Here is a 27,446-nt window from a genome sequence, read left to right as displayed (position 1 = left end):
ATGAGTTATTGTGCAAATCAAATTCTTTTTCATTTGCTGCATCTTGATTGGTTACATGTGTTTGTTTTATTGGCATTCCTTTCCACTTCTTTTGATGATTATGATGCTAGTGTAGTGTGTTATCAATTACAAAGAAATAGAATGTGACATTTATCATGCGAGGAAGATGATTCTATTATTCAGAGCATTTTCAAATTTGTTCAAGTTGATTTATCGTAGTTAATTACAAAATGAGAATATGATGCTTTAATCAACCCATCTGATCATTATTTTGTCTTTGATGACTATCATCTAGCTTATCATTTTTCCACCAACACATCTAATTACAGTTTATTTACAACCTTTGATCTTTATGGTTCAACATTTCATATTTGCATATTTTTCAAGTAGTTGAGGCACTTCAGCCATCGTTGATGGTTATGTCAAGCCCTCATGATATTGACATGACTACTAAATATGATTAGATCTATTTTCCATCACAAGAGTCCCATCATAATCTCATGCCTCTAATTGAAATTCATCTTTTCAAATATTTCAGGGTCAGTGCATAAATAAATATATCAATATACTAATTACCTTACCTTATTATACCCAACACGTTTCCCTGCAACTAAACACCTGCACATATCATATTCCAAGGAATTCCAATTCCCTTGATGAATCCATCTATGACTAAAAACCTACTATCATACCTAGACCTAATCAACCATATACCATGTAGCTTCCTTGACTCCAAAGTGCCTCCACACACTTAACTTTCTCTATTGCTCGATCTTGGAGCATGAGCTCCTTCCTCTATAGTTTCATTGATGTGCTACCACACATCCACTACACCACTTTGATACCAAGGGGATATCAACCACAGGTTCAACACCATAATGGTTCTTTTCCATTTCTTTTATTTTTTTATTCCACAAGCTAAGACACATGCCCTCTCTCAGTTGCATTGAACTTCTTATTAGGTGCCATATTTTCCTTGTCACTTTCATCCTCAGATCATAGAAATCCTTATCCCTTCTATCATAATACCCCTAAGATATTTACTTCTTCCTAAAGAGTCTCTCAAACTCATCCCAAATCAGCTCCCCATCTATGATGCTCCTGGCATGCTTAATGCCTTCTCACCAGATGTCTACTTTTCCCTTGAGACTGAAGGTAGCTATCTTTCCTTTCATGTTCTTTGAATAATCATGCAATCCAATGAAATTATTCATTCTAAATAACCATACTTCTACATTTTTTGATCTCTTCATTTATCCATCGAATGTACGAGGCTTGGATTTCTTGAACTCATCTAGAAAATATTGATTCTCACTCCTCCTATAGGGATGTTGATGGTAATGATGATGATGTCTCTTAGAACCAAAGCTAGAATGAAATCCAAGAGGACTAGCCCGTCTATCAGGTGTATATAAAGATAAACCACTTTTTATTGTATCATCTCTACCCATCATGTATCCATTCTGAGAATTGCTACCATCTGCACCATTAGTCCTTTCTTCCTATTCATTATTGATCCCCAATTGTCCCTGCTTCTGCAAATTTGAAATAATCGTAATGGTGACTCGCTTAAATTTTTCTTGCTTTTATTGAGCCCTTGCAAGTCTTTCCCGTGACTCATTCAACTTGTTATTATCTGCCTTGCAAATTTTTATCTCCGCCCTCAGAATTCTTAGTGTATTTTCTAGGTAAGGAGAATATTCTTCTCCTTGCTGCTTGAATGACCTTTCCCATTCCATCAAAATTCACATCAGACTTGTAAGTGGAGTCATGTAAACTATAATCAACTATTATGCTCTTCATATCTAGGCTTCTATTGCCTTGCAACATACCATGTTAGATAAATAAAATAGGAGACATAATCAATTCATACCTCAATGTATCTTAGGGAAGGCTATCACATATACACAACTTAGTCCAAATTAGTACGATATATAATAATATTAAGAACTTAACCATAATGACAATAATCATCATGCATATGACCACAATGAATATAACAACAAGTTAACTATCATGCTTGACTAACCGATGCATGTGCATATGACTACACTAATCAACTAGCATATATCATACATGTAACCACAACAATGATAAAAATATAGGCATGCATATAACTATGATGCATATAACAACCATTAACCATCATACTTGCATACCCAACATACAAACATGTATGACGATCTACTTTTACCCCGGGATACAGCGCTGCAACCTTGCTCTGATACCACCCTGTAAGACCCCTTTCCACAGTTACCCACTTTGATAATCTCTCCAGGGTAAACATGAGCTGAGTGTCACTATGATATCACCTGACATCCAAGTTCCAGTTATGGAAGTGGTTCCAAATAACCGAAAACATATAGCCATCCCTCAAGGACTAAATACCACTGAAGAGCCTACAAACCACCCCATATGGTCAATCCCTGAAATTAAACTCTTTTTCACAAGAGAAACTCCCCAATTGCATCCATAACATTGCATGCACGTAGTTGGGAGGCTATAATCACACACATAGGCTTGGATGCTAGCCTTCTAATCCAAATTCCTTAGTTTTGTGCATGCAGTCGTGAGATCTATGCCACATTTTCAAGAAAGCTTCCAAACCACTTCTTACAACTATTTGTAAATTTTCATAGTAATGAAAATAACAATAACAATGCTAAATATATAGAACTTGAGCCATATCTTGACCAATACATGCCTAATACAAGATAGACATTTTGTCGAACATGAAAAAGATATAAGCTACAAGTCATGAATGCATATTTGAGCATAACATCCTAAACTTCATTTGAAAATCACCAAGAAGGCTTAATTCCCTCTCACGATAGTTGAAATAACACTTGTTAGCCCATGCATCCATCAACCATTCAGTAACATATCAAATCATGAATGAGAGCCATAACTGGAGCACATCATAAAACCATGCATATAACCAACATAGAAACAAAATAGAAACTATGAAAAATCAACCATAAGATCACCATAATAACCAGTACAAGTGATCACAGATCACAATAAGAAAATAGCTCATATTACATATGAAAATTCCAACCAAGCCATGGACTTGCATTTACCACCCAACCATATATTGGGCTGAAATAAATCTCTCTTTCAATCAATCTACCCCGTGCCATATTCCAAGCATGAATGTGGGATAATAAGGGTTAAACCAACATAAAACAACCGGGGCTTCTAGAGGCCAAACCACCTTAACCATCAGGCACAATTATTTCCCCTATATGATCCATAAATCATTAACATCAATTAGATTTCTCTCTACCAAAGATGTGCAGGGCACCAAGAACTAGTAACTCAACCCATAGCCTCTAGTGGACCCAAGTTGTTCCAGGGCTCTAGAGAATTTGTCCCAACCCATAGGCTCTAGGGACTAGTAACTCAACCCACAACCTCCAAGTAGCCCAAGTTGTTTTAAGGCTCCAGAAAATTTGTTACAACCCATAAACATAGAAAATTAGAGAACCAATCAGAAAATCAAATGGGGAGCCCACTACTACACCATGGCTATCTAGGAAATGGCAAGGTAATACTAAAACCAATGTCAATCCATGCAAATCTCCATGACAATGACAACACATAATGAAGGAACCACATGCATATACCATGCATCCAAAAATCAACAAGAAGATCACACATGCAACTTGTTACCTGCAAGGTAAGCCTATTGCAGTTGTTGATCCAAATGTCTCCTTGTGTTTCCTTGCTTAACTTTTCTTTCCTGCTTGTCTTTTTCCAAATCCAAGTGAAAGAGTATGAGAGAATGAGAGTGTGGAAGGAGAGAATCCAAATTGAATTGATAAAAGCTATGAAATTATTCTTTGATGCCTTTCTATTATTGATGTCTCCTTTTTCTTCATTTTCCTTCATTCTTCCTCAAATTTCCCTTACATGAAAATTTGTGTCTCTTCATCTTCCTTTTCTCCTATTTTCCTTTATTTTCATAATTAAATGCCAATTGTTATTCTTGAGTAGAAGGGAGATGAAAATAAGAATGTTTCTCTCATGAGTAAGGGAAAATCGAAGAAGGGATCCAATAAAGAGTTCAAATCTGAGGAGGAAAAGGAGAAGGACACGTTGAAGATCAAGTGCTATGGCTATCATGAGTATGGCCATTACTGCAAAAATTTCTTGTACAAGAAGGGAAAGAAGAAAACAACGATAATTAAAAATGAGATTTCTAAAAGGATATCGGATGAGTTTTCAGACTTATTGGAGTAGTAGTCTAGGATAGTTGTGGGAGAGTGGAATTGACCATGGGGTACTCAAATTGACAAGTATTCTAGATGTGAGCACATAACATGATGGTGTAAAACGTAGAACACCTTTCTCGCTAAGAGGTCGTGTTGGTTGATGTGGCTCGGGTAGGTGTTCAAGCCTCAAGTGGTGTCAATGAGGCTAGGAACACAAGAGTTAAAAATATCTCCAAGCCCAATTTATTCTTTTGAATGGAAATTTCTTAATTAAATTAATTGATTACTTTTTAGTTATTTTCCTGAGTTTTAACTTAGGGAGATAGATTAATTAATTTGTAATAACTGACGCATGATTTATTTCCCTATAGGTAGTTCTAGTAAATTTTCTAAGTGATCTTATCCATTGATTAGATCATGTAGAAATTCCTTGTAAATTCAAATTGCTTATGTAATATGATAAAAAAAAAGACTTGAACCTAATCTACTCATCATCAGAAACAATTAATCGATCGAGAAATCATGAAGCATACAAGAGAAAGAATTCAATCAACAAATTACACAATGATTTCCTGGAGAAAGCCACAGCTAAAAGCCCCTGCCATTTGTATATTACATTAGTTAGAAAATATGAGAAGATTACAATGCTTTGCTCAAGCTCGATCAACCTCTGCACTAATATCTATCTATCTCACACCTTCCTAGACAAGATTTGGCCAATACTTAACCAATTTTCTTCTTTGCCCAAGTCCCTATTTCCTTATGTTGTTTCCTTGGGAATTAACCCCTATTAATTAGGAAAATTCCTCAATTGTAATTGTGCAATCCATCATAGGCCTTCTTTTGACTGCATGCACCACCTATAAAATTTGGATGATTATACAACTGATAGTACACTTCCCTTGGACTCCAACCTCAACTAGGTAACTCTTAGATCGCACATGCACGAGTTATTTATGACTTAATTATTAGTTAACTGGTTGAACACATGAAGAAACACCCCACTATTAGACCTCCTACTAGTTTCTCCATCAATTAGAACTAGTTTAATTGAATTTAACTCAGTTAAACTGAATTAATTAATTACAACTCGAAATAAACTCAACGAGAGCTCCTATAAAGTAGGAGACACTATACATGACCCAAGTTAGACCCTCAACTTGAATTAGCTGAACCAACTAGGTCAAATTAACTTATTTAGCTCGTACAAGTTTGTCTTGTGATGTGGAATTACAAATTTTCTCCTAATTTAATTCAAGTAAAAATTAAATCAGGATTTTCTTATTGCCATTTTCTACAGATCATTTCAAATCTAGATCTTGGTTGTGGATTTCTCAACAAGAGATTATAAAGGAAATTTATGAGAATTCTTGGAGATCATTCATTGTAGTGAAGAGGTTGCAGTGATAGTGTGGGGTTTGACACGAGTGAGGGTTTCAACAAAATTTGAAGCAATGAACGTTTCCATAGTTTTATTTCATCAATATTCCTCTAGCTTCAGAGAGATGTACGAGGAATTCTCCCAGTGTTTTTCTACAAACATGGAGGTCGAGATATTAAGGTTGTGAGGGTTCCAGGAGGGTCAAGTTTTGTCTGAGAAAGGTTGATATTCCTTGTGGGGGTCAATATTTCTAGGAGGAGGCCATACAAAATTCCAGGAGGGTCGTATGAGTTACCAACATCGTTGAGTGGGTCATATTTCACCTTCCTTAATCCTCAATTGGTGGTATTAAGATTTTGAATCGATCTTTGATAAAAATGTTGCTCCCTTTATTTTCTCAAATAGGTCATCTATTCTAAGTATTAGGTACCTATTATTGATTGTGGCTCAATTCAAGTCCCTATAGTCTATGCACAGCCTTAAGGAACCATACTTCTTCTTGACAAAAGTCACTAGTGCATGCCCCTAAGGTGAAATACTAGGTCTAATAAATTTGAAGTCTAGAGGATCTTTTAACTGCATTTGTAACTCACAAAGTTTTGGAGTTGTCATCCTCAAATTTTGACAAAACTAGGTGTTTATCTAGGGAGGTTCCTTTATGGTCACTTTTATCCATGTGAATATCAGTGGCCACCCACCTATTCCACATAGACCTCTAGTTGGTTTCATCATTTTCCTTGATTATAGCAACATTTACTATTTTTAGTAGTTTTTTTGGGTCCTAAACTTGTAGTGCTATTTTTACCCCCTAAACGGTGTTTTTTTTGAGGTATTGTACATGCCAAATGAATATCATATGAGCAAGTTACGACCCCAGGAAGTTGGCTACTCAACTAACCCCAACCGGGCCCATAAACTCTTGGCGTTCCATCTTTTAGGATTAGGGTTTCACTTTGTTTTTCAATAATAAAAAGAACCTTGAGCCTCATTGTAACACATTTCAGAGGCATGTAGCTGCCATATCTGTTCTTAAAGATCAGCTACCATCGCCCTAGCTAGTTTTTTCCATTGCGTATGTAAGCATCTTTCAGTTCTATGATATTAGCGAAGTGAAGTTTTATTCCTGATGCATCTCTGTGTTTATGTTTATGTCTATATTCTGTTGTGTTCCTGCATAAGTCTGAATCACACTTACAACCTTGACCACATATAATTTACAACCTTGTCGGAGAAAATGTTTTACCTTCATCATGGAGATGAATCGTAGGGACACTCCTCTTTTGATACCACAAATCTCAATTGACCTACCTTCATCATCTAAACAAATCACCTTCTTTTCGAAACAATCTACCAAAGCTCGATGAGTTTCTAGCTAGTTCATTCTAGCGATTACATTTTATGTCCCTAGTGCTATGACGTATGCCTTCAACTTAGTTGTACACACCACAAGGTTCACCTGACAATGCTCAACACTAGGTCTTTCTGCTTGTTTTATCCTAAAATCTATTTCAAAAATTTTAAATTTATCATGCTCATAGGTTTCCAACATACGATTCTCTAAAGCATACAATGAAATGAAACTATCTACAACACCAAAATCAAACAAAAGTTTAAATTTTACATGGCTTATTGTACCTGAGGTTTCTACCACATCATATTGGTGTTCAACTTTTGGTTATCAACTACTGCATAGATTCGATGGTGGCCACTTGCTCCACCCATTGGTGCTTTTCCTTCTCTATGGTTATTACCAATTTGTAAATCAAGGAAGTCATGCTGGTAATGTGGTCCCCTGCATCCCCAAAAATTGATGTGTAGTAGACTATAAACAAATTTTTTTAGAGTTATTTAGAAAGAGGTCGCTCCCTTGAGACCTTTACCCCTGCTTGTGGATCCTCATTACTAATCGTGATTTTCACAAATACTCAAAGATGTCGGTGAAGCTGCACTGGAAACCATTGAAATCCCCATTATCGGTGCTCCGGGTACAACCCTCTTTCCATATGGTAGTGGCCTCAAACTTCCTCTCCTAGAGAAGGTATGAGGGGCCTTCCCCGTAAACCTTGGATGTTGTGGAAAAATGGTTTTGTTTTTACGTTTTAATTCTAGCTACTCTTCAACATAATGAGCATGCTCAACAACTTTTGCAACTGAGGATGGTTTCTGCATCGAAACCATTTCCCTAATATTATGGTTCAATCCATACATGAAACAATTCATTTGGTGCTTACTAGTACCCATGTAGGAGACATAATTGACCAATTCCATGAATCTAATCTCATATTCCTCTACTCTGTGGTTTCCTTGTGCCAAAGAATGGAAGGATCCTACCTGTTTTTCTTCATAATATGTTGGTAGGTATTTTTCTTAAATGTTTCCTAAAATAACTCCTAGGTAACTGTGTCAAGAGTGAGATGTAGTTGTCACTCTAAGTTACCCCACCAATTTATGTTACTATTAGTGATTTGGAATATCAATATTTTAGCTTTTGAATTGGAAGTATATTCTCTTAGTGTGAAGCACCTTCTCGTTCCTTCTAAGCAAGCTTCTACTCATTCATGGGCATGACCTCTTATAAAACTAGGATCTTAATATTCTAGAGCTCCTTAGTAATGCCCTCAGTTTTATGTCCTCTATCAAAGTCCCTCGATCCCTTAATATTTCCCAACCCTGATGGAGGGTGTTTTGTTGAGCATTAGATAATCCAATGCTTCCCATGTGTTTCGTGACATGTTCTTAAATGCTTCTCGAGGATCCTTTAACTTCGGTGATGCATCCATTCACTAACACCTATAGGTTTTGGTGTAATGGAAATTGTGATTCCAACAAGTGGTATTAGTGCTAAAAGGTCTCAAATTCGAAACACACCCAGGTCATGCTGGGGGGATATTATTGGGCATTGGATAATGTAGTGCCCCCCGTGTGTTTCATGACATGTACTGAAGCACCTCTCAAGGATCCATTAACTCTGGCGATGCTTCTATTTAATAACACCTGCATGTTTTGGTGTAACGGAAATTGTGATCCCAACATGTTCTACTACCAGCTCAGTTATTTGGCACCCTCTTAAAGTCACATTAATTACCTCTATGGAGCAAAATATGAGATCCAAATCAAATTATGGCAATGGGTTTGGCAAGAAATATTGTAAGATTCATCAATTGCAAAATTTGTTGATGATTAATAAAACCCTCATATTTGAAGAACATGTTTTCCCTTCGAGGTTTTTCAAGCGACAATTTTTCCAGAAACTATTGTGTCCATTTTGTGATTTGTTTTCTATTAGAGTTTTCATTGTTTATTTTTTGTGAATATTGCAATCATGTTTTTATTTAGTATTTTAAATTTAATAATTTTGCTCAAAATTAAATACGTTGGAAAATTACTGGTTGATAGAAATAAGTGGTATTTTTATCAAATTTTTACACATCTCGGGTTGACAGGCCAAGGAAATAAAAATAGCAAGTAGGATTTATTGAAGGTATTTGATGAATCATATATATAAGCTACATTAATCATTCTAATTTGGACTTTCCATCTTGCAATTATTATTAGGCATTACACCACACTTTCTTCTGTGAATGTTGAGAACAAGATATCTGAAGTAGCTTATTGATTGTGGAGCCTTAGGAAGGAAAGAGCTCTAAGTTAAAAATGTTTAGAATAATCTAATATAATTCAAATTAATACTACCATATAATATTTTCTTCTTTCATAATGGGAATATCCTTCCTTCCCTTCCATATCACATCATTGATGCATCTTATTTTCTTGCATTTCCTTCATTGAATCTTATGTAGATTTGTGTTTCTACTTCTTTCCATTTTGAGTAAGTTAAACCTAGATTTCACCATTTTAAAATACAACATTATTTCTTGGTCATTCTATGTTTAGGTTCATTTGGAGACCTTGTAATAATTTTCTCATAATATGTTCCTCTCTATTCCTTTCTAAAACCTAGTTTTTTCCCCTTATTTTCTTTCCTATAAAGGGTAAATTAATCCATCCTTATTTGTCTGATATTTATTTCACCAACCAAATATTGTTATGGAAGGTGTTTCCTCATCACTTTCATTTTCCCATTAACATAATAGACCTAAAACACTTTATTGAAATCAAGCAATGCCAACACTAGTGCTTTGGTGGCCTTATGCTTCAACAACTTAAAATCATTTTCTGATCATCCACCTCAAGAAAATACTTGAGCATACACACACTAATCAATTGGTGAAACTGTTGGTATATTATTACGCTCATCTCCCTACACTATTTTATCTATTGGTTTCTTCGTCACAACATTCCATTGTGGATATTCAAAGGATGTAATTGCATTTCATCCTCACAAGTGTAATAATAAACAATTATTTTCATATTTATCATACCCATGACTTATAATTTATTTGTATCTATACTTTGCATAGGTATACAAGAATCTAAGTTTGATGTTGTTAGTCCTTTATCCATTCACATCCTCTCCCTTTTGTTTTATTTACATCCTCTCGCATTACAACATCTATGAATTTTCTAAAATTATTTATGCTAGCATTATGTGTCGACATCTCATCAACCTAAATTTGGACTTTGTACTATTATTTGATAGAATTCATCTTATGCAGGATTATATCATCTTGAATTATACATTTGTAACCATTCATTTACCTCAAAACTCATTTATATTCCTTTCTAATGTTGAAATCATATCAATACCTGCCACCCTTTCGCCCTTTATCATAGATTCAACATTATTTTGAATGGTGTATTTTAAAAAAATCCTATTGCCATAATTTCTCACACAAATTTTGGAGCATATAATTCCATATTGATATATTCCTGTTCTTCTTGTGTGCTCATTCTTTCTACACAAAATCCCACCATGGTTTCGCATGTCTCTTTTACCTTGTGATTGTAAACTTTTTTCTTTGAGGATAGTTAACCTTATGATACTCAAAGTAAATTTCTATTTTTCCTAATCAATATCGTAGGGATCCAAACTTGAAGATGCCATTGTAATTTTGGACTTCTACTTTAACAATCATCACCCAATCCAATGAAAATTGAGTGAACTATTACAACTCATGACAAGTTAGTCATTTTGACTGATTCCCATGGAATATAGGTCATGATTTAATATTTGTTTCTATGTAGATAATCATAAAATTTGAATTTCATATGTTGGACTTCAAAAATCCCAAAAATTATTAAATAAAGAGTCAAGGGAGCTATAATTTTTTATTCATAAGGTATAATACTTGCATATATTTTTATTTCAATGGAGTAATAAGTTGAGTAGTTTTGAATATGGGGAAAACTCCTTGGTTAAGTATAATTGAACTAGAAGTGTCTTTGGATGGAATGACATTATTGAGAAGTCTTAGTTACTGGGTTAAAGCTTCCAAGTTGATGATCAATCATTTACTTTATGATTCATTTCACTACCTTTAATGAAAAATATTCACCTTTGTGAGAGTCACTTGGTTAATTCAGTGCTAAGTGAATCGTTCAAGCTCATGAAAAGTTTCACCTAATGTAGTGAGTGTCAATTGACTATTCAATATTATGAGAAATTGATTGCTATTAATAATGTTCATGGAATATGGATTATGCGTTAATGTCTTACTCTATATGGTTAGTCTTGTTACCCATGTATATAAACGATAACCCTAGCATAAATGTTTTCACCTAAGATGCATATTTCTAGTTAGCAACCTCATATGATCTTCATATAATAGCCTCCCAGATGCCTTTCATCCACACATTGGTCAACTCATCCACTTGATTAGGTTGCTCACTAGATGAATGTAGGACAATGACCATGAGGTACATTAGCTATATTTGATAAGATGTGCTTACATTTAATTTTTTAAGGTATCTAGAAGGATTATGGATTGAAACTAGATAGTGAATCATGACGCTTGGATGTTGTATTTGTTGCCTTATTTCACCATGGGGGTTGTCCTTTCTTCCTATTCAAGTGTATTGTTTGGTTTTTTTCATTATCTAGGAGGGGCATGCATAGGAGGCATAGATAAAAATATTAAGTCCATATCCCTCTATACTTAAAACTTTTTATTTGTCCTTGATCCATTATCCCTTATTTTGTTTACTTGTTGTATATCGCTTGTACTACTTCCCTATTGGCCTCATCTTATGAAAACATGGGCTTGGATATTTTCCAAATATTAACACAATTGTGAAAAGAAAGATAAAATCATGTACCAAAATGTTAAAATGAAAAATAATGACAAGAGATGAATGTTAAAATCCAATTCATCACAGGATTAAAAGTACACTCCTTCCTTTCATCCTTCATTTTCTATTTTCTTTTTCAAAACTTTAAATTTTCTATATTACTTTATCTAAATTACTAATTTTCTAACCCACCTAAGTTACTAATTTTCTAACCCTTACATTCCTTCCTATACTAGTAACATTATTCTCATTCTTTCCTATTTTATCATTTTTAAAAATATTTTATTACAATTTCCACTTTAAAGCTTTCTTTTTTTCTTAATTATTTTCGTTTCTATTTTTAAATTTTAAATTTTAAATTTTAAATTTTAAATTTTAAATAATCTTTTAAATTTTAACTATTTAAATTTTGATTAACCTTAATTATTATTCATTTTTAGCTTTCTTATTTTTCATTCCTCCTTTATTTAACTTCCCATATATATTTAGTAAAAAAAAAAATATTATATTTTTAATTATTTTATTCATTTTGTAATAAACCTTTTACTATTAACTTAATTGTTAATCTCTTTAGAATCCATTTTCTTAATTTAAGGTTATCAATTATCTCTTTTTATGTTATGTTATCATTTTTATTTATTTTCATTTAGTGGGTATCTTTTCTTTCATATTATTGACTTGTATTTAACTAGCATAGTTATATAAATTAAATGACGGGTAAATTTAGATAAATATTGATGGGCCTCCAAATTAGACATAAATTAAGGCCCATCTAACCATCATTTAGCACATAAAACCTCTATTTTTTTCACTAGATGACATATTTTGAACTTTAATATGTTCATTAGGAAGGTTTAGAGATAATTTCATATTTGTGCTTAATTGTATTTGTTTTTGTAGAATATTGTGAGAATATTGGAGAGATTATGAAGATTTGGAGGAGGAGATAATATAGGGACTTGCTCCTTGCTATAGGAGGATCAATATTGGATACTAAATGAACAAAATATAATGAAATTATTCACAAATTATAGGGCTTCACTGATTGAGAAAATATAGGAATGTGTTCCCTGTCATTTAATGCAAAGTCCTAGTGTTGGGAACTAAATCCACTTTTTGAGGGATTTTGGAGGCGAAAAGTGCCTCCTTTCAACGATAATGCTTTCTCATAACTTTGTATAAGTATCAATTCAAATTTTCCTCTAGGGGCATGTATTTATTAGTATTCTTATGGAGAAAACTTGTTAGTTAGCCACTCCACTTTCATTTCTAGCAGGGATGTACTTGGATTGATTCAAATAATGAAGTTTGGTGCCATTTTTAGCTTCTAAAGCTTGGTTTCCTTCACAGAAATCTGAGCATCCTTGGGATTGTCCATACTAGGAGCCTCAAAGCCCTCTTTTAAAAATTATTTATTTCATTTGAATGTTTTTTCACTTGCATCTCTTATTTCTACATTTAATGTTCATGCCTCTTTTGTTGTAGGTTACATTGGTTAAATTATTGAAGTGAGTTGTTTTTAAAGTTATTTATATAGTCACAAGCATTATTCATCCTTATAAAAACTTTGAAAATTCATATTCATCATTGAGCTACTTGGATTGGTCTACTAGTTCACAAATCTAGAATTTCTGGAAGTCTCTTGTAGAAAAATAGTAGTAATCTTATGCGATTTTTTAGAATGTGTTAATGAACTTCATTTGAGTTTATTCCACTTATATTGGGTCATAAAAACACTAAATTTAATAAAAAGATTACCACCTATCATTTTCACTTGATTAGGTTAGACATTTGATAGGTTAACTAGCTCACTAATGCTTGAATTTTCAGTTTTTAGAGTAGTAATTTTCTGCTAGTTTTTAGCACATGTTAATAGGTGTTTTTAAGTGATTCCACTTCGAATGGAGTCCTAAGACATCCTAGACCATAAAAAAAAATGTCCCATATTATTTTCATCTAATTTTCTTGGGAATTTGGCAATTTATCTCACTCTTGTAGCAATCCAGTCACTCCTGTAGCAGTCCTGTATTAGACTTGTATCAATTTGTTTTTTATATTTTCCTTCCCTAGATTCACTTCAAATTCATGGTAGAAGTATATTTATATCCTATGAAGGTGCTGAGGCTACTTTGTTTGAGTGGAGGCTTGGTTAGGTTTCTATTTAGATCTTACATTGCTTGCTTCTTGAATATTGATTTCTGCAATTTATTTCAAGCAAAGTGTGTTTTCCTTCTTGCAAAAGTAATCTAGGAATTTTCTTTCCTGCAAAATAGAATAGATTTCCTTTAATTCCATTTATTTTCCATCAAGATAGATTATATTTATTTACTTGTCTTTATTCTTTACGTTTTTACAAATAAAATAGATTTATTTCATGCCATTTACTTTCCAAGTAGAATGGATTTGCTTATTGTTACTTACCTTTTGCAACTTAGTATTGGCGACTTACCTAAGATCTTTGCTCATTTGAAGTTATTTCATTGCCTTATTTCATTTTAATCAAAGGGAATCAAACTAGGGAGAGGAAGGTGCCTGTTGCACATACAATGTTGACCCCTCTTAAGTTTGTATTAACCCTAGGTTGACAATTTAAGTCGATAGCCTCAGAAGTTGCAACATTCTTGTTGCAATGCTGAGGCTCATCAATTTTTGGTGCCATTTCCAGGGAGGGTGTCAAAGCAAGTGCTCTCTCATTCTAGTAATGATTCCTTGTTTCTTTTCTTCATTCATATTTTCCACAAAAACAAAACAAATGCATTTTTCATCTTTCATTGTGTTATCACTCAGGTTGTTCCCTTTGACTCCTAAGGGAATACGACCGAGGTAACCACAAACCAATCTTTTAGTTGCAGGTCCTAGCCTACCTGCAACCAGAGAGGGCTCTCTCTTTATGATTTAGCTTTGTTTTGGTGAGATGTTAGGCTAGTTATGAAGTGCGGAGTTTGTTTTAAGTTTGGTTGGATGGATGGTGTCATTCAATGGAACAGGGTGCAAATCTAAGAAGTTCAGTCCATTGGCCAATGGAGTCGACGAGGATGAGCTGGATATGGTTTCTTTGACAAAAAGAGGTGCTACAGAGAAGGGAATTAGTCATGGAACAATCTGCACGCTGAAGTCAGATGGAATGGGGTCAGAGGTGAAGGGAAACTAAGAATCCTTCATCTGACAGAGCGAAAGTGAATGATTAAGACCAAGAAGCAATTAAGGATTTCTTAGCCTGCAATCAAGATGTGATAACTAGGGAAACAGGAGCAATTAAGTATTCACTGTTTGTGCTAATTATGAAGAAAACATAGAAAATAACAGAGATTGAACACAGATTACAGTTACGTAAATTCTGGGCTATTCCTTTTCCCTGATATTTAGATTATGAAACATGTATGATATAGAAAGACAGAAATTGAAGACACAAGTAAGAGAAAGACTTATTGATCCACAGAATGATTCAAGAATTCTGCAACATAACCCCCTGTCATCAATCCCACATCCAGAGTTCAGCAACAATGCATTCCAGCGGCCTTTTATTCAGAATATTCACAGAGTTACAGCGCAGTTCAAAAATGAAATAAACAACCAACAACAACCAACCCTCAATACATAGCTCAGGGTGGTATATATAGGAAAAATATCTACAAAACAGATCTGAGGGAAGATTTGGGGAAATAACTATGTTTAACCTAACTTCTACTGAAATAAATGCAAAAATATCTATTTGAGCTGCGCTGGAGGCAGCAGCATCAAAAATGAGGCTTTGAGGTGTCCTTTGAGCTCTGTGCTGGCCATCTTGCCATAACTGTGCTTTGGAACCTGAAGCACTGCTCTCATGTGGCTTTAATGCATTAAACTGTGATCTGGTGAGCCTTAAATGGGCTTTTACTGCTTCTTTGACTTGGATGGAGGCCCTTTATTGCTTATCTGCCTCGGCTTTAAGTCTTTTACTGCAAATCTCTAACTGATACACTTTGCCGCTACTATGATACTCTTTAATACTGAATCGGGGCCTTTTCTCCACTGCTGATACACTTTTCGCTACAAAATCGCCCTTGCCTTATCACTTTATGGCGAGATATGACTGCTATTGTCTTCTTTATTGCTTTCTGCGGGCTTAGAAGGTCTATTGGTGCTGGCCGATCAAAACATGATCAAAAAGGAAGAGGACTTCATAATAGTGGAGGATTTGTGGACTGGTAGCTTGTGCTGCGGCCGTGCTCGTTGTCCGGAGCAAATCTGCTTGGAGGCGATGAAAAATGGCTGAAGGATGACCAGGTCCCCTTTGCTTTGGAGCGTGCAGAGGTGGCGAACTGAAATATGAAGAAGAAAGCCTTTTTACCTTTTAGAAGGCAAAAACCACTTTACACAGGAAATTCACGCTTTGCAGGGTGGGAGCGATCACTGTAGCGGAGAATATATCCAGGCTATTGGATCTAGCTAGGGCAGATCCAACGGTGAAGGTTAGATCGCAACATCGCATCGGCGGGGACATGGGGGCGGAGTGTTTTATATACATATGACTTGCGATATAGCGAAAGCGATATCACATCGGCGATCAAATATCGGGGGTGGCATGGGTGAAGGCCTTTAAACAATAGCGATGAGCGATAGCGAAATGGGGCGATGCGATATGATACAGACCGTTGGATGGGCGGGTTGATCGGACGGTGGACGCGCGATCGCAATATCACGTCGGCAAGGGACAAGCGATATGTGCCTTTATATATTTGCGATTTCCATAGCGATGACTCGCGATAGCGATATCGCATCGGAGGAAGGGATCGGGGACAATACAAAGGGGCCAACAATGCAACTGCGACCTCTGACTGCGATATCATGTCGGAGGGGGGTCAATGAAATCGGAGGAGGGTTCTATGAAGGGATAAGGGTTTTAATGCATCGGACAGGGTTTTTATGATCGGAGAAGGGAAAAAAGAGATCGAAGGAAGGTTAAATGCATTGGAAGGGGTCCAAATTGCATTGGAAGAGGTCCTATTTAGGGTTATATTTCAACCAAAGGGCGGGGATATGTATTTATGGGGATTTTTATCATATTTTTAATATGGGGAGGGAGAATAAGGAGGGATTTATATAATAGAGTTAGAAATTAATATGAATGTTGATCAGAAAGCGCTAAGTATGAGAAACTTAGGCTTTTAAAGGGGAAAAAGGAGTTTAATGGAGAAATCCAGGAGTATTGAGCAGATCTCAACATCCTTGGGGAAATTAGTGAATGATTTGGGGAAAAGGATGAAGGAGAAGTTAGTCACGCATCATTTGAGCTGCTCCAAGAGAATATGCCTTGCACTTGTGATCTGAAGTAAATAAAACACTTTGAAACACAAAATTGATCACAATCCTTCATTCTACAACCTCAAAACTGCCTACCCAGCCTACTTACCTAACATTTTGTCTTCTTTTTGGATGGGTGCACTTATACTAGCAAACCCAGCTTTTCTCTTTTTCTTTTAGCTATCCTTCTATCTAAATCTACCCTTATTTCTTCCAGGGGCTCAGATTAAGCTGTTGAGCACCCTAGCTTCTCTACCTATCTAACAATCTACCAAGATTAAACAGTTTGGACAGATATTTATTCTCTATCTCTAAAGCAAGCAATTTAAACCTAGGGAGGCCAAGATTAAGCTGTTTGGCCTTCCCTTAACTGTGAAATCCTTCAAAAATGGAACTTTTGCAGCATGGAAAAGATGAAAATTTTTGGCACTTCCACTGTCAATCATGAAAAATGACACCTATTGGAATAGGAGGCTAACACATCGCATTGCATTAGTATTTTCATTGAATTTTTTTTATAAAAAAAAAAAAATTTCTTCAACACCACATACCCCACCACTTTATCATGTGCAGGTAGAGAAGGTGTGGCATAAAAATTAGAAGGAGGCATGGAGAATCCCTACCTTTTCAACTCATATTGACAAGATATGAACTACCCCTCCTCTTTTGATACAAGCTATAATACACACTTTCGACCTTCGTATCCTCCTAGCACGCCACCTTGGTCTCCATGGTATTATCCTTCTCAATGGGGTGATCCATATTCATGGCCTTATCCTCCTCAATGTGCCATTTCTCCACTTCATCCATATCAACACTAACCTCATCAATAGGGTGATCCATATTTCCCTCAATATCCTCAATATATTCCATACCAAACTCAATGTTATCCATCCCATCCACCTTCACCACAACCACATCCTCAATCACAACCATTTCAAAGACCCACTCCCACTCAACTGCCTACACAACGATTTCTAAACCCAAGCAATAAAGTAACTCAACCCACTTACAATGTTGAGATACAAAATATCCAAAAAAATACTCTTGATCCAAATAAGATCCATCTTGGATCGGAAAGAGTATTGCAAAGAAGAATTTCTCTTGCTCCTATTGAAAAGAAACATCCAAAAGAAGAATATTCAAAGGATATTAAAGAATCATGGACTACATTTGATGAAAAGTAGCCATTATAGCCTAATATTGAAGAATTTATTCAATTCTTATCATAATTTCCTCTGTGTTCAAGGGGATAATCAACAAATAGTAGAAGATTTGAATGACACAGAAAAAGAAGAAATGAAGAATGATCCATATGAGCAAGGAAACCAAGGGAATCAAATCTATATTGAAGTTTGGTTCCATAAAATCAACAAGATGGAGCATCACTTTCTTCTTCAACAATGCTTGATATCATTAAAGTCAAAGAAGTTGGTCTCTAATATTTAGATACATGTCAAAGCATATGTTTCGAGCCTACACATGAGTTTATATGCCATCTTGTTATGTACATGGATCTATTGGAATTATTCCTATACTTGAAATAGATTTTATTTTTTTCAAGTAGGGTATGATAGAGGTCGAATAAAAAAAAAAGGAAAAACAAGAAAAATAAAATGTGAGTTGAAAACATCCTTTGAGGCACCTGTGATTAGCTTACTGATTGAAAGAGTCTATGAGGTGGTCAATGGGTTGAAAAAGAGAGAAAAAATAAAAGATTCTAGGTGAAAACCTCCTTTGAGGCAGATAGACAAACCTACTAGTTGAAAACCTCATTGAGGTATCTAGTAGGCCTAAGAAAAAATGAAAAAAATGAAAAGAAAAAAAATTATTTGCTCCATGTATCTCTCTCTGATGAATGTAGGTTCTCTCCAACCTTTGTAAGCAACAAAACAAGTTAGCACCAAAACAAAAAGTTAATAAAAAACCTAGTCAAATAAAGTCAAACTTGCGCTTTCTCCTCCTTTTCCTATATGCTCTAGCAGGAACAAGGTCATGTCAATCCATCACCCTCATCCATTTCCAACATCCTCCCATCATTCACAAGCCTTTCACATTCATTTTACTCATTGTCCTAAAATACTACAGGAAGGTTTTGTTTTTCTACAGGGCTGGTAGAATACAGAAGGCATAAATTGTTTTGACCATATCACAAAAACCATGAATCATTTTGTTTATATGTTTCATGGAGAGATGTATAAGGATGACCATAACATGCTCAAGGAATTTCAGCAAATTCTAGTGCACATTTTTAGAGAAATCGACCTCCATCTCCTACAACCATTTTTGTTTTTTCTTGATAGTAGTGCATCCATTGGGAAATATTTTTTATGGGGAGGTGCATAAGGATGATGGAAACATGCTCAAAAAATTTCATGTCAATCTAGTCTACTATTTGAGAGATATGGATAAAATAATTATGCTACATGAGTATTCCAGAATTGCTACAGGAGTGTCAAGATTTGTTACAGGAGTAAGATATGCTTAGAAAAATGGGTCAAAAGTCATGTTTTCCTTTAGGAAATGTCAAGAGAGGTTCATCAAACATCCTCCACCTCTCATCCACACCATTTAACCAAATTATTCTCAAGATTACACCTATGTTCATGAAAAAAACAAAGAATAAAGACTTTGCCTTCACCCCTTCTTCACAAGCTTTAACCACCATCATAAATGTGGGTGTTTTCTTTAAATTGAGCCTGATAATAAAGGGAATTGCAATTATTTTTAGAAATAGAGAATTGCCTTGCCCACAGCCATGAAGAAGAAGCAGAAGAAGAAGCTAGGGAAGAAGAGGAAGAGGATGGAGCAAGAGAATATGTGCCAAAATTCCTTTTGAGGTAGCTGGATATGTTAAGGAGGCCACCAGGGCCATGAATGAGGCACATGTTAGGTCATTAAGTTGCTAAGAGGATGAGAAACACTTTCAGTAAGGGGTATGATGATGATCCAGGTGGATATTGGTGGCCATCGGCCAATTCCACTTGGACCCCCACCATTGCTTTCATTTTTTTAGTTTCCTTAATTGTAACACAATTTACTATTTTTAGCAGTTTTTCGGGTCCTAAACTTACAGAGCCATTTTGACGCCCTAAACGACGTTTTTTTGGAAATCTATCAACAACGATTATTTATCAAAAAACGTCTTTTTTGTCATAGTCCTTGGAGAAATCTTTCCAATGGGAAATCATGTGCGTCAAATGAAGATAATATGACCAACTCGCGACCCTGGGAAGTTGGCTGCCCAACTCACCCCAACGGGGCCCATAAACTCTTGGTGCCATCTCCTCGGGTTAGGGTTTTGGTTGTTTAGGGTTTTCTCTTATTGTTCAATAATAAAAAGGCCCTTGAGCCTCATTGTAAGGCAGTTCAAAGGCATGTAGCTGCCACATCTCTTCTCAGAGTTAAGCTACCATCGCCCCAGCTGGTTTATTTCCATTCCTGTTTGTAAGCATATTTCAATATTTTACATTAATGAAATGAAGTATTATTTCCGCTGCATCTCTGTGTTTATGGTTATCTCTGTAATTTGTTGCATTCCTATTTAAATCTAGATCATTGGTATCAGAGCGGCTATTTTTTTATCTGTTTTTCTTTGCATGTCCCCAACGAGGTCGGGATATAAGGAGATAGGGCTTGAACTGGTCAAACCTTTGCAAGACCAGCCTCGCAAATCCTGACAGCCTCCCATGGCAGATGAAAAGAAAGACGAGGGGGTAGGAGATCCTATCAAAATCTTGCTTGAAGAAGCCCTCGAGCAACAAAGGAATGCAATGATGGACAACTTTGCCCAGATCCTTTAGCGGCTACCCACAGGTGACACATCGGCTTCCAACAGCTACTCTAGAAACGCCATACCATTTAAGGTAAAAGTTAATTTTGAAATACCCATATTCTAGGGTTAGATAGACATAGATGCCATCGATAAAATGGTTAAATGTGCTAGAGGGTTATTTTTCTGTTCATGATTTTTCCAGTCAGGAAAAGATTATTTTCGTTCTTCTCAAAGCAGCCCCCCACATCAAGGATTGGTGGGAAACCTACTGTGAGTAGAAGGATGAATGTACAGGCTCACTATTTTCAGTGCACCCACTTGGAATTCATTTCGAGATGCCATCAAGGAGCAGTACTACCCCATCGGAAGCTATGAGGATCAATGGATAAAGTGGACCACGCTGCGACAGGGAAGGGACCAAGACGTGCTAGAGTTTACCAATATTTTCCATACCCTTCGCACAAAGTTGAGTATCAAGGATACGGAGCAGCATTTGGTACTCAAATACCATGGCTGTGTGCACCAGCACATCCAGGAAGAAATATAATTCCTAAAGATTTCTTTGCTTGGCACGACATACCGATATGTCATTAATGTCGAGAAAAAGTTTAAACAGAAGAAGTGAGACTTTGGATCTGTGAATCTGAAGCAAGGGAAAGGTCCCCCAAAGCCGCAGAATAAAGGACAAAGGTAAGGCAGGGTGGCCCAAGAGAACACGCCAAAGCTGCAAGTAAAGAACAACATCGCGAAGTCGAAAAAGGATGCGGGAAAGTGGTGTGAGTTCCATAAGAGCTCCACTCACAACACAAGTGAGTGTTGGGCCAAGTAGTCACCGATGGCTGAGCTAAAGGTTTAAGAATTAGATGCATCTTTCGACTTTGAGTTAGAACTCGATAAGGGGAATGAAACCCAGAAGTAGATTATCGATGCAGAGCCCAACACCACCGTTGCCACCACGAAGATACAGAAGGAGGAACTCAAAGATCCAGAGGAGGAGGAGCATCTCTTCCACTCCTAGATGTGGATAAAGCGCTCCCCGCTACAGTTCATTGTCGACAGTGGCAGCCAAAAGAACCTCATTTTGGCAGAGGTCGTGAAGTAGCTAGGCTTACTGACCATAGCACATCCACAACCATACACCATCAGGTGGCTTCACCAAGGACGAGATCTTTGCGTGAGCCAATAGTGTTGCCTTCCTTACAACATCAAGTCCTTCACGGATGAGGTATTGTGTGACATTTATCCCCTTGAAGTTTGTGATGTATTATTAGGAAAACCATACTTGTGCAAGCAACATACTGTGTATAAAGCAAGGCCTCGTGCTGTTATTGTTACTTTGGGAAATAATCTGTACAAGATACCAAAGGTAGCACCGCCTACTACCATCTCTTTGGTTACTACAAAACAATGCAGTAAGCTCATTTCCAAAACTGGGAAATATGTTTTCCTGATGATATGCCCTCAAGGAAAGAAGAAGATGGTGGCCACAACCTCCAAACAGGGCCCCTCCAAACAAGAACTACAGATGGACAAGGTCGTGGAGGAGTACGAGGACATCTTCACCTCGCCCGCAGGGGTTCCTCTACACTGTCAGGTCAAGCACTCCATCGATCTGACCCCAGGTGCGCCGTTGCCCAATGGACCAATATATCGGTGCTCCATTATGGAGAATGATGAAATCAAGAGACAGATTCAGGAGCTACTACAAAAAGGTCACATCCATCTGAGTTCATCACCCTGTGGTAGCCCGATCATGTTGGTATAGAAGAAGGACGGGACTTGGAGACTCTGTATTGAATATCGGGGGTTGAACAAGATCATTGTTCGTAATAGGTACCCGATCCCACAGATTGATGATCTCCTAGACCAACTGAAGGGGGAAAAATATTTCAACAAGATTGATTTGAAGTCAGGATATTGCCAGGTACCAATCAAACCCTCCAATGTGTGGAAGACTACCTTCAAAGCCAAGGAGGGCCTTTTTGAATGGTTAGTTATACCTTTTAGATTGACGAATGCTCCTGCAACCTTCATGAGGCTAATGGATGACATCTTACGGCCATTCAAGAACTCATTTGTAGTGGTATACTTAGATGACATCTTGATCTTCAGCTAGAGTTGGGAAGAGCACCTCCACCACATATGAGAGGTTCCCCAAACACTGGGGCAACACAAGTTATGTGCCAATTTGGATAAATGCACTTTTCGCATGACCCAGGTTCAGTATCTGGGATACATTATTGATGAACAGGGGGTGAATTGGGATCTAGCCAATATCCAAGTGTTTCAAGGAAAACTAGTGTCGATTCGAACTGCTAGTCCCACTAAGATGGGTAGCTATCTTAGAAAAAAACAATGAAAGTTTTTCAAGAGTTCCTTTAAGTGTGATAGATGGAAGAGAAGAAGAGAGGACCAACCTGGATCTTTCGCTTTGATCCTAGCTTGATTTATCCTTTCCTTGATAGAATTTTCCACTCCTCTCCTACTTGTCCCACTTCAAAGAGTACCTGTAGAGTCAAAGTAACAAAAAACTATCAAAGCATCTCTATCTAAAACATCATAAACAATGCAAAATCAGAAACACATTGACCATAATTTTGCATTCATAAACAATAAGATTCACAAATACAAGATCATATGGAGGAAAACTCAAAGAACTTTATTAATAGTAATGTAAGAGAGGATTACAACCCAACTGTCTAATTCAGCATCATCCTCCCAGTTGTAGAAGCCCTCCTCACCTCATGAACAAGAAAATCACCCAACAATGCAATGTCTCTTCTCACCAACAAACGAACAACACTTCCTTACAAAATACAAAATTCCAGCCTCTAGATCTCTCAAATGAGGGATCCATTTATAGATGTCTTGCAAGGGTGTGAGTCAGCTCTGGGTTTTTTATTAGTGTCATTCCACTAATAGTTCTTGGTTCCACTTGGAGATTTCATGATCTCTTACTCATCCCTGGGTGAATTCAGAGAGGCAAGTGTCACAAGACAAGTTTCTAGAAGATTCCATGATCATCCACCTTGCAAACTATCTCTACCATTTGTCTATTCTTGCTCATCGCACCCTACAGAAGGCCATTTGAGTATGCATCGCACCTGGCTAGTTAGGCAATCAGTATGCATCACACCTTGCCCATGGACTAGTCTGTATGGTCCAATTTTGTCCAGTTCTGAGTAGTTTTTCAGGTGGAACTTTTGGGAAATGTTGTAATCAGTTGACCATGATCCTTTAGGGTGTGAAACAACACTTTTATGGACTTAAGGAGTCCTTAGTTTATGGACATATGAGTTTGGGGTTGCAGTGCCCAAATATGCCTATAACAGCTACCCCCTAAAGCATGAGGTCGTAAATATTTTGATGTCGGGTGAAATGATTTATTCATGAGGATCAGAGGTATTCGAGCTAGAAGGTGACATGTATAAGATACAATACAATACATCATCATCATATTATTTTCATGATATAGCTGAGGCAGGCATTCCCATGCTCAACTTTATAAATTCATTTTCATGTACATAGGACAGACAATTGTCTGATGTTGCAGACTTGTGATTCTTCACATGAAGAGTCATATTCCCTGGCTAGATGACTATCTGTGCAGCTTCTGTGTACAATTAATGTCTTTATTTTCCTGAATATATTGCAGCCCGAATGGATGAAACTAGATTCGGGGTCTTCAAGACTCGTGCAATCTTCCCCCGATGTACAAGTTGATCCATGTGAAAAGATGTTCTAAAGTCGAACATGGAAAGACATCGCCTGATTACCAGCCAATGATGTATGCTATTAATAGACGCGAGAGGAGTCACCGATAATAATGATGACCCTCAAGGTACTACAGTACAATTCACATGGTGTGAGTACATGAGCTGAATTTAAACACCACGCAAAGTCTTTCAGTCGAAGGTCATTGATGTAAACCTGTCGCCGGAAGTGAAAAACTTGCCATTGAGGCATGCAAGCTTCAAAGTACTGAAAGGCTTGTTTCTAAGTAAACTTCTTGGATAATGAGCTGATGTCGACAAGAAGTGACCTATCATAGGAAGGCCTTAATGTATCCCACATCTACAACGCGAAACAGAGAAAATGATTTTTGAGGAGGTGAAAACGATCTGATGATATGAGGTTCAGGAATGGCGGTCATGAAAAATGAAGCGTGGATGTAATGCAGTGGATGAGGCACTTGCTGGATGGTGAATTCTTTAAATGACTTCTCTTGAACATATTTACGACACTAATATGGACTGGTAGCGTTAAACCCATGGATGGAATGGCGGACCAATGGTGACGGTGAACGAAAACCAAATCCAACTCAATCACAGTGATGGAGTGAAAGTGTCATGTTCAAGAGTGACTTGCTACCAATAGAGTTCTTCAAGTTTTCTTCCCATTTTTCCCCAGTCATTGTTGACCAGTACCTCTTTATTTTTGACAAGCTTGAGGAGGATAACATATGCTTGGTCTATAATTTTCCCTTCGGGCAAACCTGTCGCTTTGTGTTTAGCGAGCCTAGCATTAGTGAGACTCGTTCTTGTCTGGGTGGACAAGTTTGTTGCTATTGTTTTAACGAGTTTAACAATAAAGATAACTCGGTCCTTTTCTTGTTTAGAGAGTGAAAATGGACGAAAAGGAGACTCCAATAGTCCTTTTTCGTGGCATAATCCCTTAAGTTCGAAAAAGTATAAAATAATATGAAAGCGATGACTTTTCGATAGTTTTAACGAGCTGACAAAGACAAGTGCTCGATCTTTTTGTTTAATAATCCCTCAAGTCAAAAAAGATTAAAATATATGAGAGGGATAGTGTTACCCTTACTTTAACGAGCTGGGAAGGCTAATAGCTGTTGTGGGGAAAAATGCCTATGTAGGACGATCCTATCCACCTAAGGTGTGACAGTGCCTTAGCAACAAACAGAGACAGCTATTCTAGTATTCTTCCTTTATGAATTAAGAATGAAGAGAGATGGATGGACTAACCGGTGTCTTCCGTTTGTCCCTCGATCCAGATCCTCTCCTCTTTGGGTGTTCACAACTACTTGCCTTCTCACTCGCCCAGCTTCAACAGGTTCCTGCAAGATCACAAGAGAACAGCTACTTGCGACAAGAGAACAGCTACTTGCGACAAGAGAAGAACACTACACAAAGACAGATATTCATATTCATAAATGATTCAGTATTAGAAATAAATCAAATACACTAATGCAATCATACATCAAAGATACATCAGTATATAGGAGAGAACCAAGATAGCTTTATTGATAAATAACAAGTTTCAGGAAGAGATACAACCCAGAGGGCTCCAATCCAGCATCTCCTTCCCAGTAGAATGGAATTCCTATCTTCACCTCCCTTCAAAGCATTAAGCACCCAATGATTCCAGTCTCAAACCAACAGCAATTCTTTGCAATAACAAAATTCCAGCCTCTGGATCTCATGGAGGAGAGATCCATATATAGATGTTTGGAGAGAGGATGAGTCAGCTTGAGATCTGACTAGTGTCCTCTCCCTCTGTTAGTTCTTGAGTCCACTTGGAGGTTCTTGCTTCCACTTGGAGATTTGGAACCTCTTACTCATCACCATTCGAATTCCCTGAGGCAAGTGTCATTTTGGAAGCTTCCTGGGCTCTGACACCTTGAGGAATGAGTCTGCCACATGTCCAAACTCGCTCAACACAGGTAGCTAGTGTTGAGTTGACATTCAACGCAGGTAGCCAGTGTAGCAGTTGACATTCAGCGTAGATGGTCAGTGGAGCAGTTGACATGATCCTGAATTGACTTGTTTTTGAGCAGTTTCAGGTGGAGCACTTCTGTGAATTTCTGTGGTTAGTTAGCCTTGTTCCTCTAGGGGTAGGAACAACATGTTTAGGGACTTTGGATCCCTTAGATTATGGACATTTCATGCTCAATGCTGTAAGGCACAAAAATGTCTATAACAGTTGCCCCCTAAAGTATGAGGCCGTTTATCGGGTGAAATGTTTTATCCAGGAGGGTCTGAAGTTCATCCATTTGCTGGGAGGAGACCTGTAATAAGATACAATACAATACATTATTTTTCATACTGCTTTCATGATCTAGCTGAGGCGGGCATTCCCATGCTCAGCTTTATAAATTCATTTTCCGTACATAGAACAGACAATCGTCTGATGGTAGACTTATAATTTTGATGAAATTATCATCCTTTGAGTAGGATGATCGTCTGCTGCAATGATGTACATGTCAAATGTCTTTATATTTCCTGAATATATATCGCAGCCTGGATGGATGAAACTAGATCCGGGGTCTTCAAACTCGTTCGATATTCACTCTAAGTACAAGTCGATCCATGTGAGAATTGCGCTGAAGTCGAACATGGAAAGATATCGCTTGATTACCGGTCAATGAGGTAAACCGTTAACAAGCGCGAGAGGAATCATCGATAATGATAATGACCCTCAAGGTACTGCAGTACAATTCACGTGGTGTGAATAAAGGACTTGGCGTCGAACACCACGCAAAATCTTCTGGTCGAAGGTCCTTGATGTATACCTGTCGCCGGAAGTGAGAAACTTGCCATTGAGGCATGCAAGCTTCAAAGTACTGAAGGGGTTGTTCCTAGAT

This window comes from Pinus tabuliformis, chromosome 6 (assembly GCF_031772625.1).
Source record: "Pinus tabuliformis cultivar Carrire ecotype Pingquan chromosome 6, CPIR1, whole genome shotgun sequence".
NCBI classification, from domain to species: domain Eukaryota; kingdom Viridiplantae; phylum Streptophyta; class Pinopsida; order Pinales; family Pinaceae; genus Pinus; species Pinus tabuliformis.
The sequence above is the reverse complement of the archived record's forward strand: the minus strand, read 5'-3'. Positions refer to the sequence as shown.